The following is a 13,932-nucleotide window of genomic DNA, read 5'->3' on the forward strand; positions in this document are numbered from 1 at the left end:
GGTTCATTGTCTAACATCAGTTGACCATAAATGCAAGGCTTATTTCTGGACTTTCTGTTCTGCCCAGCCAACTCACACCAATGCCACACTGTCTTGATTACAGTAGCTTTATAGCAAGTTTTGAAATCAAATAGTGTAAGTTCTCCAACTTTGTTCTTTTTCAAAATTGTCTTGGCTGTTCTAGGTTATTTTCAGTTCCATATAAATTTTAGCATCTTGTTTTTCCATGAAATCTGAAAATATTTTACTTTTATTTGGTGTGTTATACGCTTCACAGTTCATGTAACTACCTACATAGTTGGTTAAATCTACCATCTTGCTATTTGCTTTCTACTTGTTCTGTCAGTTCTTGGTTCATTTTTCTTTCTCTGTCTTCTCTTTGAGCTTAAAAAGAAAATTCCTGGGCTTCCCTGGTGGCGCAGTGGTTGGGAATCCGCCTGCTGATGCAGGGGACACGGGTTCGTGCCCCGGTCCGGGAAGATCCCACATGCCGCGGAGCGGCTGGGCCTGTGAGCCATGGCTGCTGAGCCTGCGCGTCCGGAGCCTGTGCTCTGCAGTGGGAGAGGCCACAGCAGTGAGAGGCCCGCATACCGCAAAAAAAAAAAAAAAAAAAAAAAAATCCTTTTTTATCCACACTTTGCTTATTAGCCGTAGGTCTTTGTTTTACTTTTTCGTGGTGGTTCTAAGGCTTACAGTGTTGGTTTTAATGTATCCTAGTCTACTTTCCAATAATAATAAACACTTCATGTTGGGAGCAATAACCTTGTAAGAGCACAGTCCCCGTTCACACCACCTGCCCTTTGTGTTATTGTTGTCATGCATTTTATGTCCATACATTCTATAGATCCTACAATACACTGTTATCATTATTGCTTTAAACTGTCAATTATCTTTTAAATCTTATTTTTAACTTTATTTTTGCTGTTGACACTACACAGAGAACTACCAATTATCTTTAAGAGACTAAGAGAAAGATCTTTCCTGCTCACCTGCATATGTGCCAAGTTCGGCATTCTTCATTTGTGTCGATCCAAACTTTCACCTGCAGCACATTCCTCTAACAGAAGAATCTCCCTTAACAGTTTATGGTGCAGGTCTGTGAATTTTTTCAGTGTTTATCTAAAAAACTTTCACTTTATTTTCTGGAAAGTACTTTTTTGGGGGTAAATAATTCTATTTTAACAGGGTCCGCCACCCCTGCCTTGTTCTTAAAATGCATCTTCGCTGTTCTCTAGCTCTTGTAGTCTGTACAAGTCTGTTGTCGTTCCTGCCCCTGTTCTCTGTACATATTGTGTCTTCTCTAGCTGCTTGTAAGATTATTGCTTTGCCATTGGTTTTCAGCAATTTGGTTATGAAGTGCTTTACTGTGCTTTTCATTTAGTCTTGCTTTTAGGTTTATTGAAAGAATTTATCATATTGAGAAATTTGCAGCCATTTCATTCTTTCTTTATTTTTGCAGCCACTATTTCTTAAATACTTTGTCTCTGTCTCTGTCTCTCTGTTTCTCTCTGTCTCTGTCTCTGTCTCTCTCCCTATCTATATGTAAGTAGATACACACACACATCTCCTATTAGTTCTCTGGAGAACCTTAACACAGGGTAGGAAGAAGTACTTTGCATTATACGTCGTTCTGTACTTTTTAAATTCCTTATAGGTTAAATTAATATTGAATTAATTTAAAATTTCAATTTTAAAATGAAGATTAAGTTATGTTGTACACCAGAAACTAATATAATATTATATATCAGTTATATCTCAAAAATGTAAATTAAATTATTTTTCAATTCTTACTTTCAAATTGAAAAAAAGTTTTGAAAATTATGTAGATATCTCCCATTTTAAGTAGCAGCAGAATCTGTTTGCCCTCAAGTAGATGGCTCTGAACTGGTTCATGAGATGTTCGTGATATATCTTTTGAGAAAAGTGGAGGGGGGAGCGACTCCATGGTCAAAACGATGGCATAAATACTGGGCTAAACCAGTTGGATCACCAGAAATCAAAGTACCTGGCCTGCAACCAATTTCTCCTGCGCGTTTAATTTGTTACTGCGTGAATTTCCAAGAAAGGCTGGCGATCCGCAGTGTCCCCCACTCTTCTGGGGCACCTTTTCCTTAGGACAGTGGTGACATCTGCAGGGGCGCAAGGGCTCCCTGGAACACACGTTGGAAGCAGCACTCGGAGGCATTTTCCGCACCCCTGACGGAAGCTGTGACATCGCCGCTACACGCTCCCATGAGCGGCTCAGACCTCTGGCGCCGGGACCTTTGCCTCTGGTCACCCCACCTCAAGTGGGCGCTAGAGCGCCTGGCTGCTGACGGGAGCTGAAGGAGCTCATTTCCAGAATCATCCACGTAAAACATCTCTCTTCGGACCATGGCGCTGCCGCTCCTGCTGTGCTGTCCCCTCTCTGTTGGGTGGGGCACTGCCGTCCCCCCAGAAGCCTGCGCAGATCCGTTGTGCTCCGCCGGGCGGTCTGGTAAACGGAGGCCCCGGTGCTGACGGGCCGTTTCCGAAAGCAGGTTGCATTCTCTTTGAAAGGCAATAAAATCCATGCAACAAGCACCCCTTTCACTTCAGCTGCTAGAAAATCCCTCAGCTTCTCTGTGCCTCCTGGAATCCCTTCTTCTCTCTGCTCCTCTGAAAGAGCTCCATTCTGCCTTTCTTCCCTGCGGGCTCCCTTCACTTCGGAAAAGAAGAAACTCTTTCAGGGAAAGGTGGGTTAGGCATCCTTCCAGTGCCGCTATTTGTGTCTTGCCTCCAATCAGGGCCCTTCCAGCAGGAGAATGGGCACAGGTGGGAGCCGTGACCCACCTCCCTCCACAGGCCCTCCATCCATCCCACCAGCTAGCTGGTCACCAATCCCACAGCCCTTGGCATCCCTCCCCGTGCCGTCCAGGGACCCATGTCCCTCCCCGTGCCATTCAGGGGCCTGCGTCCCCTCCCCATGCCTTCCAGGGACCCTGCGTCCCCTCCCCGTGCCTTCCAGGGACCCTGCATCCCCTCCCCGTGCCTTCCAGGGACCCTGCGTCCCCTCCCTGTGCTGTCCAGGGGCCTGTGTCCTTCCCTGAGCCATCCAGGGGCCCATGTCCCTCCCTGTGCCATCTCCATGCCAAGCCCACTCCAAAGAAGACCGTGCCGGGGAAGCCTCTAGGCTGTAAACGTCCTGGCCCACCGTCTCTGCTGGCCCTCCTCAGAGGCACAGGGTGTTGACTTTGACGAAGCCCTTCCTGTCATCACGGCCTGTGATTTGCAGACCTGCCCTGCTTTCTCCTCCCAGCAACCGATCACCTTACAGGAGCCGGGCCTGCAGGGTCACGCCTGGTGGCCTCCACCTACTTCCTGTTTCCTCTGGGGTCCCAGCCCTGCCTCCCTCCCTTTCTTTTTTTTTGCTTTCCTTTGGAAAAATAAATCAGGTAATGCGTCTGGAAAAGACATCTCCAGCTGGGTGTCTTCAGCAGACTTTCCCACGAGCCCCACTGCTCCCTGTGGATGGGCCACGTGAATGCTGACCCCGAGCGTGTTACGGTGGGCAGCCCTCCAATCAGCAGCGACTAGACCCCCGTGGGAGCAAGGGCAGCCCCCGGGGGAGTGAGGGTGAGCCGGTCCCAGCCCAGGCTGTGACCCCAGGTGCCCTGTGCACCACTTCAGGACCATGTCGGGTGAGTGGCAGGTGACTTCCTGGGGTTCAGGCCAAAGTCAGATGCAGCCCGGCTGCCTTGCCTGGTCTGGACCTCGGGGCCTCTGTCACTTGCCCGCTCTGACCCTGGTGTCAGGGGAGGATTGCATCCCCCCAGGTTCAGGTGTTGAAGCCCTAGCTCACAGTACCTCAGCACGTGACCTTCTTTGCAAATAAGGTCTTGCCAATGCAATTAGTTAAGATGAGGTCAGAGTTGAGTTGGGTGGACCCTAATTTATTATGATCGTGTCCCTATAAAAAAGAGAAATTTGGACACAGACACTCAAGCAGGGAGAGCACAGTGTGAACACTGGTGTCACGATGCCCCCAGCCAGAGACCTTCCAGATGTCGAGGGGGGGACCAGAACCCTCCCTGGAGCCTCGGGCAGCCCTGCGCCCTGACTTCCGGCCTCAGGGCCGTGAAAGGATGAAGTGCAGCTGTTGAAGCCAGTACACAGTCCGTGGTACTTTGTTACAGCAGCTCGAGGAAACGACCACACTTGCAACTTACGAATTTCTCTGGGTGCAAGTGTCCTCCTTTGTAAAGTGGGAATGGCCTTGGGTCATTGTGGGGATTAAATGAGATAAAAGAGCGAAGTGAAGCACTTGGCACACTGACGTACAAGAACTGCAGTTACCGGAGGTGCGCAGGCGAACGCAGAGGAGGCTGCACACACACGGAGCTGAGGCGGGATTAAAGGGAGCCATGAGGAGTCATCAGTTCAAGGGTCAAGAATGATTCTGAAGTATGATTCACCTCCATGTTTTCTCACAGGAAGACATGGCAGCAGAGGGATGTGTTGACAGGTGTCTGGGTGGTTCTCTGTCATGGGGAACACTAAGGAATTCATAATTACTGGAAATTACAGGAGAGAAAACACATTTGGAGATTCCTGAGAAATTAAAATATTGACAATTTGAAGATGGTTCATGAAGTTGCTGTAATCAAAGGCAACCGCGTTGATGAGGCAGGTGGGGAGGTCAGGCCACCTTGGCCGCCTTCCTTAGGGTGGACGGTGACGTGTGTGCCTGTTGGGAGGTCAGCCCGAGGGACGCTGGTCTTGAAGCTCCAGATGAAGGTCCCGGGACGGCTCGTGCCCTGCCTGCCTCAGTTTACCCACCGGCGTGAGGAGCAGACGGGGTGGGCGGGGCCCAGCGTCCCATCCTGACGTGAGGGGCCCTGAGAGGCGGGTGAATGGCTGCTACGTGTTCAGGGGGGCTGCTCCCCAAGCTGGTGAGAGCAGAGGTGCAACAACACCAATGTGGTCGAAACGCAGGCCAGAGCCCACCAAGGCCTTCGCGTTTCAAGTCCAACCCGTGTGCACTTGGGTCTCGGGAGACGGTGTCCGGATTCAGGAGGGAACAGAGGGGACGTGGGATAGAGGAGCTTCCTGGCTCACCCTCCTCGGAGCCCGGGGCAGAGCAGGCGCCCAGCGGGCGAGCTCGGCCGCCGTCCTCCCCTGCGGTGGCGGAGTTCCAGCAAACATGCCGCAAAGGATTAAAGCCAGGCTTGGGCGCACACAGGTGATAGTTCCAATTAAGGCCAGGTTTTCAGCCACAGTTCCAGATCCCGGCGTGCCAGGAGGGACAGTGTTCCTTTGGCCCAGGCAGCTTTTCCCTCGGCACAACCAAAATCTCAGGTCAGCATTTTAATACGAGCAAAGGTGAACTGAAGACGCTCTCCAGAGCCTTCCCGAGCGTTAGCGGATGGTAGGGGCCCTGGGTTACCGGGCCAGCCCCACACAGGGCAGAGCAGGGCCAGACCTCAGACGCCGCTGCTTCGTGCGTGGAGCTCCAGGCTCCACGGGGAACGGCGTGTGGGGGCCCAGTGCCCCCGATTGCACTGTGAGACCCCCTTCCTGCCATGACTCTGGGTTCCGCCCCCTCTGGCGGGTTTGCTCTTCTGTTCGCTGTCCCTGTGCTGGGCCTGCAGGGAGCCCTGGGGCCTCTCTGAGCAAAGACGTGGTGAGGCTGCGAGCCCAGGCGGGGTTCTGCCGAAATCCAGGGCGAGGTCAAGGGGGCGAACACTTCCTATGACGTCCAGCGGGCCATCCCCCAGGGGAGTTCCCCTTCCTCGCTGGCCGGGCCCCCTGCGTCTGCAGCTCCAGCTTCTACCTTAGTCTCCGTGAACGCCCTCCACTCGGTTCACCTGGCCGCCCCCTGGCCTTACCGTGCTCATTGTCTGCATCTGCGCATGTGCAGGTGACTCTGCTCCCAGGACGCTGGTCACTCGTGCTCTGTGGGTCCAACCCCGCTGACCCCAAGAGCATCTCCCGATGCCCTGTGGGGACCAGAGCTGGCCAAGGGCAGAGCCCAGCTGCCCCGGGCCCCTGGCCTCCCAGACACCTGCTGCCCTTGGCCGCCTCCCCCGGCGGGCGGGGCTCCTCCCCCGGGGCCCAGCACAGCGCCTGGCAGCAGTGGACGCTGGGCGGGCGTTTCCTGACAGCCCAGGGAGTGAAGGCCCACGCAGAGGACAGAGGCCCTGCACCTCCGTCACACATATCCTTAGTGGACGGAGCTGCCAGAGGCTGGGGCGGGGGAGGATGGGGGCGCCCCTGCAGGTGCCCTGGGACCCTCACACCCAGCTCATCTTGTGCCGCTCAGGCCTCTGGGCTGGTGATTGGCGGGGTGGGGAGGGGGTTCCCTTGGAACGCCCCTGCTTCCTGAGGTCGGGGCAGCAGTTTGGAAAGGAAGGGCTGCTGACGCCGAGCAGGGCCAGGGCGCGCCGCGCCCCCCGCCACCGAGATCTGGCAGCCGGTCCTCCGAGCAGCCTCCGTTTTCTGCCTTCCTGAGGCCACTTTGCTTCTGAGGCCTCAGGGGAGGAGCTCGGGCCAGAGAGCAAGTGAGGCCCAGAGAGGCCGTGTGGGGCCTTGACAGTCGGGTGGAGGAGGGGCGGGCAGTGGGCCAGGCCCGGGCCCAGACCAGGGACACCCCGTGCCCACCAGTGGGAGACACGGGCTTGGTCAGGCCTTGCCGGGCCCACTCAAGCTGAGGGCCGTGCTCCCCGAAGCAGGCTGGACACCGTCCTCACTGGGCAGGGGGCCCAAGGCGAGAGTCAGGCCCAGAGCAGTCTCCGCGGTCTGCTCCTGGTGCCGCCTTGAGCCTCGAGAGCCACCGCAGGCACACCCGCCCTGGGAGGTGCTGGAGACGCGGGCCCTGCGCGCATCCCGGCCTGGGAGGAGCAACGGGCCAGGGCGATGCTGTGTTGGCTGCAAAGTTTGCCACGGATACCGAAGGGGAAATCACGAAATGAAAATAAACGTGGCTGAAGCCCCCAGGTCCTTGAGGGCGGCCGAGAAGACAGCAGAAATCACAGCCGCAATGACGCTCCTCTGTGCACATGGGTGAACGTGCTGGCTGCACACCAGGGGCTTCCTCAGACCTTTGCGCCTGGAACGTGGGAGGTTCTGATTTCCACGTGACTGACGCCAGAAGAAGCGCTCCTGGCCCAGAGGAGCCTCAGAAAGAGGTGCCGTGAGGCCCTGCTGGCCTCCGTCATGCCTCCGTCATGCCTCCGTCATGCCTCCGTCATGCCTCCGCACCACGCTGTGTCTGGCCCTCCCTCTGGCCCTCCCCATGCCTCCGCACCACGCTGTGCACACGGTCTGTCCCTCCCTCTGGCCCTCCCCATGCCTCCGCACCACGCTGTGTCTGTCCCTCCTTCTGGAGCCCCCGCCCACCAGCCCTCTCCTTCCTGGGAACTGGGGGTGTGTTGGCAACAGTGAAGCCATGGATCACGGATCCACGCTGCAGATGCTCCAGGCGGAGGGACAGCCTGGAGCCAATGCGGGCCCCTGGCGCTTGGCCACTGGCCACTCACACCCTCTGCAGCTCCCCCCAGCGCCTCTACCACAGCTGGAAGAACCCAACTGACTGTCAAGGGCCCTTGCTCCAGGGGTCACCCTAAAGAGAGCTGAGAGCCACCCGACGGCCAGGGGCTCGCACGCCCAGCCTGGCCCTCCCAGGACTGGGAAGCTGGGCTCAGCAGGTGGGAGCAACGCAGCCTCCAGCTTCAAGGCCCCAGGTCCCTTCGGCCTCCAGTCCCCCCGCCCCCACTCACCCAGGACAGGCGTCCACAGCCCGGGAACCTGAGCCTCCGCCTTCCCGCCTACCGGACAGGGTGCCCCCGAGCTGCACCTGGTAGGCCTCGGAGCCCCGAGCTGCAGGCCTGGACACGGGACGCTGTGGAGCCTTCCTGCGTTCGGCCTGCTGTGAGCACGGCCAGCAGGTCCCACCGAGCGCTCTTCCCTCCCAGGCGCCTATAACCCTGTGCAGACTCGTGAGGCCTGCAGGGTCGGGTCAAGTCCTGTCCGGTGAGGACCGAGGCTGGGGGAGACCCTCGGGCTCCGGGGCTGCAGACGGAGCCTGCTACTGTGTCCCGAGGAAGTGCAGGGGTCCTTCCCAGAGGGTGTTGCCCCAGGGCAGGGGCAGCGAGAAGGGAGCAGGGGGTGCTGGCCAGACCCCGACTTGGGACTCGGGTGGTGGCTTTGTCACCTGGGAAAGATGTTAGCCCTGCTCCATCCCATCTGTGTGACGTGGACCGTGGTGAAGGCGAGCCTGGCGCCGGCCTGCAGGACGGACCTGGTCTGCCACGCAGGGTCCGAGCTCTCGCGCCTCTCCTCCCAGGCCTGCGGTTGTGGAGCCGGGTCGGGACGACACTGACACACGGGTGAGTCCCGCAGAGCGGGGGCAGCGGGCTCGCCAGCGTTAGAGGAACAGGGCCAAACTCACAGCCTCTCGGTGACCCCTCCGTGCGTCGTGCGCCAGGCACTGTGGGACTTTAACAAACAAGGAGAGGTCTGCAAGATGGGGCTGGGGAGCGGCCAGTCCGAGTGACGTCCTCAGGCCATAGGCCTCCCTGGAGGAGAGGCGGGCGTCTTTGGCACCAGAGGTGCTGGGCCCTCGGCAGGCTGCCCTGTCCTCCGGCAGAGCCCCGGGGACGGGGCCCCTTGGGGGGTCTTGCTACCAGTGACGAGGGTCATCTGTGCCTTTCGATGCCTGAGACGTGGGGGGAACACAGGGGGACAGAGCAGAGTCTGTGAGCCCCGGGCCTCCCGCCAGATGCCCCCTGCCGCTCCCCTCTCTGGGCACCGACTGGCGGTCAGGCCAGCGTGGATGACCTTCCAGGGGGCAGTGATGCTCCGGTGGGGGGCTAACCCCGGCTCGGGGGCCCGTGCCCCGCGGTCTCCCGTGGCTTGTCCGTCCTCACCCGCCAGCCGCCCCAGCGCTGCTTAAGGAGATGGGCTCTGGGCATCTGTGTCACCGGACGCCGTCCCTCTTCCGCGGATTCAGGCACACGCCCCCTCCCCGCACCGCGCTCACGGTCGGTGTGCGTTCCTGTCCAGCTCCCGGTGACGAGGGTCCTGCTCTCCCCTTGCGGAAACCCCCCAACCCCACACGGCCTCCCAGAGGCTGCCGGCTGCTCCAGCGCAGGCGGGGGCCTGGCGGGGCCGCTGGTTCTGCGGAGGCTCGTCACCGCCGCACCCCTCCCTCCTCTGCCTGCAGGTCAGCTTGGCAGCCACGGGCCCGGGGCCGCTCCAGAGGGCAGGGGAGGGGTGGAGACGGCAGGGTGGGATGCGGCGGGGCCCAGGGGTCAGTGCCCCCAGCAGGTGCCCGGGGCGGTCCCGGCCCTCCTGAGAGAGGGGAGCGCAGTTCAGGTGTGCCCGGCTCCCACAGGATGACCGGGTCCCAGGGAACAGACAGCTGCCTGACGTGTGAGGCTCAAATCAGATACTTGCAGAACATTCAGCCTCGATCAGCGCTTGTACGGAAAGCCGCTGTGCCTTACTGTGCACGGCATCCCTCCCGGGGGTCCCGGGGGCCGGGCCTGGGGGGAGCAGCCCCGTCACTGGGGAAGGCCCACATCCTGTCCTCCCTTCCTGCCTGTAAACCCCCCTATGCCGAGCTGTCCGGCAGGTTTGCGGCTCAGCGGGCAGTGCCACGCCCCTGCCTCACCACCCCCCACCCCGCAGGAGATGGTGGCAACCCCGCAAGGCACAGAGGCCGCCGCCCAGAGACCCTCCACTCTGGCATTCGGGCCACGGGGCCTCCATCCTCTGCCTCGTCTTCACAGGCGCAAATGTCCAGCCTGACCCCAGACCTCGGCCCCTGCATCTCATGCCACCAGTGCTCAGGAAGCTTTGTTTTCCTCAAGGAAACAACAGGTCAGAGGAAAACCGTGGTTTTGTGCCAACACGTCAATGATGTGGACTCACCACGGCCGGAGCTGAAGACCGTCCCCCTCCCTCCGACATCTTTGATGCTGAAACACTGCTGGGCTTCGTCAAGAAGAACAATCACTTCCAGATGACTTCTTCTGGGCAACCGTGTAGGTTGTGCGTAAGGGCGCGTATGGGTAGCTATGGATACGCTTGTGTTCACGCCCATTGCGCTTCAGAAACAGAGAAAAACGCCTTTACAATACTGTTTTCAGTGCTCAGACATAGCGGAAAGTTATTGTTGTGGTTATTGTGTTTTCTGCAGTTATCACCTAGCGTGCATCTGAATCTATTTAATAATTAGTATACTGGGGTTCTCTCATGTGCGGCATCTGTAACGGTGATGATGGTGGAGGTTGTTTCTAAAGGCCACCACGGCCAGCAGGGTGCTGCGGATAAAGGGCTTCTCACTGGGGACGAAACGAGATCCCTTCTCCTCAGGTTCTGTGCCACGGAGATGGCGTGCGGCCATAGGGCAACAGTGCATCTCATACCGGGGATTAGCCGTGACTGTGAGTAACCGCGGCTATGACAGCGCTTGCCAAGACAAACACTGCAGGGATTATCAGACTTTTTGTTCAAGAGCAAAGCCTGATTACCAGATGGGCCGAGGAGGAAACGGCTCTGCCCGCCCGGCCCTGGTCACCGTCCACCCCACAGCGACATGTCTGGAATGGACCTCTCGTTTCTCCTGGGGCAAGGTCACCGTTTACCAGGCACAGGATGCCCCTGGGTGGACCCTCACTCCTCAGGGCCATGTGACCTTCAGGCCTCACATTCCCCAAAGAAGAGAAACGAAGGGCACAGGGGCCTCAGGCTCACGCTCCCACGCCCCCCACCCCAGCTCAAAGCAGCGGTCCCACTCTTTCCGAAGGGAGGGCCGACCAGCTGGGTTCTCTCCAGGCTGATGGAGACCTGGCGCGGGGAGCTAGGCCACCGCAACGAAGTCCACGGGCCAGGGCTCAAAGAGCAGACTTGCACCTCTCACCGTCCAGAGGCTAGGAGCCCAAGGCCAGGGTGCCAGCGGGGGTGGTGCTGGCTAGGCCCCTTCCCGGCCTGCAGGCCTGTGCGTCTGGGGGACAGTTCAGCCCAACGCAGCCGCGCACCAGAGACGCCCTCTGGTCTTATCTGGTTAAGACATGGGCTCCTGTGTCCTGACGCTCTGGCCCAGACAGACGGGAACTGATGTGAAGTCGCCCGAGTCCAGAGGGCGTCCTGCCCACCTCCTGCTCCCCTCCTCCTGGCTGGGGGCTGCGACCAGCTCCCAGGCCTGAAAACCAATTTACATGCACAGTGGAAGGCTCAGGGGGGCCTTTATTTTGGTCGGAGTGGAAGACAAAGCCCACGAGGATCGGGGGAGGCACAGGGCGGGAGCAGGGTGGACGCAAACCCTGTGTGAACTTCCCTCAACCCTGCAGCCAACCGCCGCTCCCCTGCCCCCACCCAATCCTGAAAACCAGGCTTAATTCCAAAGAGCACCTTTGCTCCTGGCGCCCAGTTGCGGCAGAACGAGGTGTTGCTGAGGCCGGAGGCCCCGGGGAGCGCATGGGCGTCATCCGAGAATCAGGGGGGCGTCCCCGTCGCACACCCAAGAATCAGGGGCGCGTCCCCGTCGCACACCCGAGAATCAGGGGCGCGTCCCCGTCGCACACCCGAGAATCAAGGGCGCGTCCCCGTCGCACACTCACTCACCCAGCACCTGCTGTGGAGCGCTCGGGGCAACGTCTCCTGCGGCGTGGAGGCCGGCTCTGCCCAGGCGTCTGGCATCTTGCGTAGGCTTCTCAGCATCCTTTTCACGCCTCGCTCAGGTTGCTTTCAGAATAAAGTTCCAGGAGTTGATGAGAAATTACAGTGCAGGCAAACTCCAGACACCAAGCGGGGACATCCATGAGGACATGACTATCCTCCTTTTTATGCCATAAAATCTCAACCCCCAGTACACCATTGTTGTTAAAGCTAAGAGTCGTCACTCTGGAGCTACTGGGTTCATTTTACCTCTGGGGTGCCCTCCTCTGAGCGGGAGGGAGGCCCGGGGAGCCAGGTCCCCAGGAGAAGCCCCAGGAGCAAAGGCAGCGCTCAGGGCGGCACAAGGGATTCGGAAAAGAAGGCCGCCCAGCACCCAGTGGGGCAGAGAAGCCGAGCAGGCGGTAACCAAGTGCGTTTTCACTGGGATGGTTTGGAGGCAAAGGCTCGTTGAGGAGCCAGTGGCTCACAGAGGAGAGTGTTGCTGAAAGACAGCTGCATCAGAACAACATTTCACAAAGAAATGCAGTCGCAGTTGCAGTAGCCACGGCAGCTCCGACCTGAGAAAGCAGCAGTGTGCACCTGTGACTTCCCGTCCACCGTGCAGTCGCCAGGAGCCCTCGTGGAAGGCGAAGGCCCAGGCTTTGATGCAGCCCCCCTTGCTGGCGCCTTCGGCAGCTCCAGGGCTCCTTAGAACAGCTGAGCCCACGTCGTGGTGCAGAAGAGTCAGAATGTAAGGAGGTGTAGAGGAGGCCTGGCGTGGACCTGAAAGCACAGACGTCTGGCTGAGAAGGGCTTCGCCGCTGGTCATGACCCGTGACCAGGGAGCAGCCGCTGTGCCCCGGGACCTGTGCGTGTCCGGTGCTGGGGAGAACGCGAGAAGCACAGCGCGAGCTTCGGGCGGCCACTACCAGGCAGGCTGTGCACCCATCGACCCGGACAGGCGTGCGGTCCACACCCGGCAGGCAATTCCACCAGCACCGAGCAGGGCTCGGACGGCTGTAAACCCGCCAGGTCAGAATGGGCAGTAAGAGTTTGAAGACCCTCTTCAAGCTACCTTGAGAAGGAAGCTGGGCTTGCGGGGCGCAGGGATTGTTGGTGCCCAGGCTGCAGGAAGCATGTGGCCCTGAGAGCGCCAGGAAGGGCCAGTGGTGTCCACTCAGGGCTGTCCTCCTACCAGGAGCCTGGGGCATGCTCTGGTCTCAGGCCTCTCACCTGCATTCTGAATTCCTGTCTGACCTGAGACTTGACCAGACCCTGGGCACACGTGACCTCAGGTGACCTGGGTGGCAGCTCCCCCTGCTCCCTTTGGGGACAGTGACTTCAGGAAGGAAGACAGCCAGGTGCAGACCCCACGTTGCGCGGTAACAGTCTTACTATCTGACAACTGGGTGTGGCAGCAGGTTGGTGATCATAAGGGTTTTGATCTTTTAATTTTCAAATGCATTTGAGCATTTATATGCATCTAAGGTAGGAAACTTGTGATTTTAAGAAAATTCTTAGGGGTTAGCTAATTAAATTTTAATCATGTTTAAATATTTAAGACCATGATTCTTAACTTGGGGGGATTTTTGCCCCCATCCCCAGGGAATGTTTGGTGATGTCCAGGGACGTTTTTTATTGTCACAAGGAGGGGTTGCTCCTGGCATCTGGTGGGGGGGCAGGACCGCCCCACAGCAAAGACTTACCGGCTCTGCATGTTGACAGTACTGCAGCTGAGAAACTGATTTAAGGGAATTCGCTTTATTAAATCAAGCCATTTATAAACATTGTTTAATGACTTAAGAAGATTTTGTTGGTTAGATTTACGAGTTTTCCTTATTAGATGTTTGAAGTACCCAAGGAAATCAGATATGTCAAACTTATGATGATGGTCTGAAGTGTAACTTCTGAAGACATTTAGTCAATCAACTGGTATAAAATATTTATTTAAATTTAATCTAAAAAATTTATAGCTGAGTATTAAACAAAGAACCAGAGAAGAGGGATACTTTTAATCTTAATACAAAAGTACTATATTCATAAGTAAAATGAAGTGTATGAGTTAGACTTACAGTGCTTTAATTTTACACCGTTGATGAGTTAGTGCTTCCTGAAATAAATAAACAGCCTCTGTGAGAGACCGGGCAGCAGCCTGGGGAGGACACTCCTTCGCGGCCGGTCTGTGCAGCTCGGGCACCAGGAAGCACAGTGCACCGGGGCCTCTGAAAGTCCCAGCGGCTGGCGCACAGAGCAGGTGTCCAGCGACGGGATCACTCCTGAGCCCGGGGTACTGAAGGAGACAGCGGCTCCAGC

This window comes from Orcinus orca, chromosome 12 (genome assembly GCF_937001465.1).
Source record: "Orcinus orca chromosome 12, mOrcOrc1.1, whole genome shotgun sequence".
In the NCBI taxonomy this organism is placed as follows: Eukaryota; Metazoa; Chordata; class Mammalia; order Artiodactyla; family Delphinidae; genus Orcinus; species Orcinus orca.